Genomic DNA, 5,148 nt, shown 5'->3' with positions numbered 1-5,148 from the left:
GGCCCGGCAGGAGTAGATGGCCCGGCAGGAGTAGATGGGCCGGCAGGAGTAGATGGGCCGGCAGGAGGAGATGGCCCAGCAGCAGAAGGCCCAGCAGCAAGAGGCCCAGCAGCAGGAGGCGGACCAGGAGGTAGACCAGCATGCGCCTCCCGGAAAAAATTGAACATCTCTTGGTGCAGATTAAAGATTCTGTTTTGGCCTTGTTCGATTCTATTGAGTATGTTTATTATTTGGTTTTGTCCTTCAATTATTTGATTTTGTCCATCAAGAATTCGAGTGCGGCCTTCGATATTTTGTATCCGGGAGTTACGCATCTGGTCTATGTAGTCCAGTAGAACCCGCACCTCCGCTATTTCCTCTTGTTGTGCTTGGCGGGGTACCCGTGCATGGCGGGGTGCCCGTGCACAGCGGTGTGCGGGTCCTTGAGGGTCCTCTGGTTCTGCGGGCTCCTCCTCTGCTTCCGGAGCCTCTTCATCAGCTTCCGTGCGCTCTTCGTCACGGGGGCCTCTTCCCTCCGAAGTGGAAATTCCTCCCCACCACTCTCATCCCGGGGAGATAGATGAGGCTGTGTTTCTTGTGCTGCCTCCTCCCCAGACTCTGTATATTAAAAAAAAAAAAAAAAAAATTATATATTAGCATATTTGCAAATCAAGCTTTAAATGACTTAGCTTACGATACAATTACAAATGCAGAATCATTAATCCACTTTGAAATCTAACAAACAATCAATACGATTTCCGCTTTTTCAAAACCGTGTTTGTGATATCTCTGGTCAATCTGAATGTTTTCGCGTTTGTTTTCAGTCTGTTTAAATGCACACCTAACCTATAGCCTAGATACTGATGTAACCGCAAAGTAATTGAATGCGTGTAAACAACGTTATAGCATTAATCTGATCCTTAAAGGGACATGAAACCCAATGTTTTATCTTTCATGATTTAGAAGCATACATTTATTATCAACTTTCTAATGTACTTTTCTTATCTAATTAGCTTCATTCTCTGGATATTCTTTGCTGAAAAGCATATCTAAATATGCTTATAAGATGCTGATTGTTAGCTGAATATAGCTGCCTCCTGTGATTGTTTCACCGTGTGCATGGCTATTTCTTCATTAAAATATATCTCAAGAATGATTCAAATTAGGTAATATAAGTACATTTGAATGTTTTGTCAAATTGTATTCGCTACCTCAATCATGAAAGTAAAGGTTTGCGTATAGTGTCCCTTGAAATACATTCGTATGTGAAATTATTGTTCAATGAGCTTACCGTCAGATGAGAGTGGCAGGTTCCCGGTATCAATTCCTCCGATACCGACTATTTCCACCTCGGAGATGCTGGGCCGCAACATTTCCTCCCATCGGCAGTACTCTATTTCCAGGGCAGGTCCGCCACCGGTTCCTGCGGCATGTCGGGCCTCCAGGCTTAACTTTTTCTTGAGATCCAACTTACAGTCCCGGTAGCTATGTTTTATCGAATCAAGATCTCTGTTCCGGCCACCCACTGCATTGACTGCATTTCTTATCTCATTCCAGAGCCTCCTCTTGTCAGTCGGGGTAGTCTTTTGGTTCTGCAGCCTCCTATACCTGGCCATATAGGCCTCTATGAGGGCCTCCTTCTCCTCCATCGAAAACCTCGCCTCCCTAGTCGCCTTGGCCTTCCCCTGTGACGATGCCCTCTGTTTCCCGGACTGTGAAGCCCTACTCTGTCCGCCACTGGGCCCAGCCACTTGTTCATCTTGAACCAAGTGGCTGGGTCCACCCACCGCTTCCACCCCCGCTTCCTGCCCCCCTTCCTGCCCTGTTCCTCTCCCCCTCCCTCTCCTCCCCCCTCTACCTCTCCCCTGCCTGGCCTCCATCTGTTCCCTAAACTAAACCCCAAATAATCAAACAAAAAGTGAGTGTGATGAAATGAAAGGGGGTCAAAATAAAGAACTAAAAAGACAAAAAAAGTGCTGAAAGTGTGAGAGGGATGTAAAAAAACAAAGAGGGTAAGGAGTATTTAAATAAACCAAAAGAAGAAGAAGACTAAAAGGAGGATATGTAAACTAAATGTAACTAGGGGATGGGTATGGGATGGGTATGGGGTATGGGATAAGAGTAAATGGGATGAAAGGGAATGGGACTACAGGGAATGGGGTATGGAGTGTAGTATGAGGGGGTAGGGGGTATGGAGTGTATGTAGTGTTATTGATAAGTGTATGTATGTATTGAATGTGTTTGCGTGTAAATGTGTTACGTGTACAGAAAAATCACTCGCTCGCTAACTCACACTACTACTAATTCTCACTAACAAACACTCCCACTAACTCTAACTACCAGTAACTTACACTCCCACTAACAACTCTCACTAACAACTCCCACTCCCACTAACTCACTCACGCTCCCACTAACAGACTCTCTTCCACTCCCACTAACTCCCACTAACTCACTCACGATAACACTAACAACTGACTCTCTCACGCTAACACTAACTCACTCACAATAATGCACAAACTCTCTAATCTTAAACCTCCAATCTCCAAAGACCCACCAGCAACACAGTCAAAGAAGCCCTGCTTGTGTGGTGCTTATATACCCTGTGTAAATGTTTAATGATGTACCAATTTCCGTTGTAAATTGTCTTCAGGTGTGCTTTATCAGCAATTAATATTAGTGCAATGTGTATTAGTTGTGTGAATTTGCGCATGCTCATTTGGAGTTAGTATTTGTGGAATGTGTAGAATGCGATGATGTCATAGTGGTCGTTTTCTCTAACATTGTCCAATAGTATTCTTTTTAAATGTGAATTTGCGATGGTGTGTTATTAGTGAAGTGTTGTATATGTATGTTTGTCCTAATATATAGTTATATTGAATGCGATTATTTTTCTAGTGTATGTATATATTTTTTATTCCTTGTTGTTATTTTGCGAATTTCCGCATCTTAAAGTATATGCGTATTCCCCGTATTAAATTTTATTAAAAATCCCCCCGCTTGTGAATGTGTAATGCTTGTGTGCTTTGTTGATTGATTGTTGTTGTGACATTTGCGGCGTGTTATTGTTGTGCATGATGTGGTATGCGTCATATGACCGAGCTGTGCGTATTCTCGCGAGATCGAGTGTTAGGTGAAAAAAGCTATTTTTTTGCTTTCCCATTGATCTCTATGGGAGACTGTCTAACGCGGGCAGTATTACGCGTGTGACATACACTCGTTAGGAGCATCGTTAGATGGTCTTTTTTGAACTCTAAATACCGGAGTCAAACAATGCCGTGCGTTAGACATAAAACACGCGTGGCGTTAGCAACCCATCTACCGCCGAACTCCAAATCTAGCCGTTTGTGTGTCATTGACTCCTATTTGGCTCAGGTAGTAAAATGCAGACAAGCTGGTGTCTTATTTTCATCTGGGTAACTATAACTTGGGAAGCTAATCCTTTAATTATGATTTTAAGGCCATGTTCTCAATAAATCTTCAAAACAGGATTTTAATGATTTCACTAAGTAATTTGATCAGAATAAAATTCATTTTATATAGTTATAAGATTGTTTCTCTTATTATGAGCCAGATTACAAGTGCCACACTACACGCTAGCTGCCCTCAAAGTAAAAAAATATCATGACCACATTAGCGTGCACAAGTTGAAAGTAAAAAGGATGAGGCACGCTAACTTCAGGACTTCCAATGTCACAATATTCACACCATAGACTTGTAATCTATTAGTTATCGCATGTGTGCGAACCTAACACTGCCCTAAACCCGAAGATGTTAGGAATACTTTACATTCCTATGTTCTTCACATAAAAGAAACAATTATTTTAATTTTTAAATAGATATTTCTATGAATATCTGATTTTTTTGTAATATATCTATCTATACCTATATGAATATATACATCTATATATATATATATATACTGTATATAAAATCTAATTAAGAACGTAGGAATTTCAAATATTTCTATTCAAAACACATTAAAACATAAAAAATGAATAAAAAATGATTTTGCATGTTTAAAGGTGTCTGACAATAAGGGATCAATAGTTTGTGTATGTTTATGTATCCAGTATGTATTTATGTGTACATATTTAGACATATATATATAAATTCCTTGCCCCTTTTAACACCTTTTTATTAATATTGAAATATATATATATGTACAGTATTTATTAAAAAGTGTATATGTGTGTAATCATTTATTTTAATGTGTTTTTGATGTTTTTTGTGTAAAAAACTTTTTAACCCTTATAGTTTACTTTCCTGTAGGTCTGTATTTGTGCTAAATATTCTATCGCAGTTTCAGTTTTCGGTCAACAGCAGCAGCCAGAGCAAGTTAACATGTTCACAATCTCCATTGAAAATATTGGTTGCGCTAGAGCGATGTCGGCCACGCTGACCCTTATCTGGTAAACATTCTTTCCCATGGACTTGTAATGTCAAGTTGCGCACTAAATGTTAGCATGATCCAACGATATTGCTTATCACATTACAAACTATTATTAGCGTGCCACTTGTAATCTGGCCCCATGTTAGGATTAAAAGTTAAGGTAAAAGGTAGTAAATTATGATTGTAAGTTTGGGTTTAGAGCCACAAAAAGAGTTCCTGTATTGAAAAAAGAACATACTACAGTTCTGTATACCAAGTATACAGCAAAATCAGGTAAGATCCTATGATACAGTGTTAGCTATTTTATTTTAATTTTGAACATGCATCATCACTTAATCTTAAATTTGACTTCTCTCAGTGCTGTTTACATTCTAAACTATATGGTAACATTTTGGCATTCTTCACAATTCTTATTATGGTAAGATGAGCTGACTAAGGGTCAGATTACAAAGGTTGCGCTTATTTATTGCATGCCCACAAATGGGCAAATGTGTTCATTTGCGGGCACGCAATAACTAACCATTACAAGTGGCTGGTTATTGCCACCACGAGATCGCGGTAGCAATTAGCGCTTATAAAATTGCCTTTACATAGCGGTCTATAGGATATGTGTGTTCCCTGTAAATATATATTTAATTGCTTATATGCATATATAATTATGTGTTAATATGTATATATACACATATTAACACAAATATATATATATATATTTATTTATATAATTATATACATATATATTTAAAAATGCACATTAGCATGTGCTGGTATTACTCAGTGGA

The sequence above is a fragment of the Bombina bombina genome, chromosome 2 (assembly GCF_027579735.1).
Source record: "Bombina bombina isolate aBomBom1 chromosome 2, aBomBom1.pri, whole genome shotgun sequence".
NCBI classification, from domain to species: domain Eukaryota; kingdom Metazoa; phylum Chordata; class Amphibia; order Anura; family Bombinatoridae; genus Bombina; species Bombina bombina.
The sequence above is the reverse complement of the archived record's forward strand: the minus strand, read 5'-3'. Positions refer to the sequence as shown.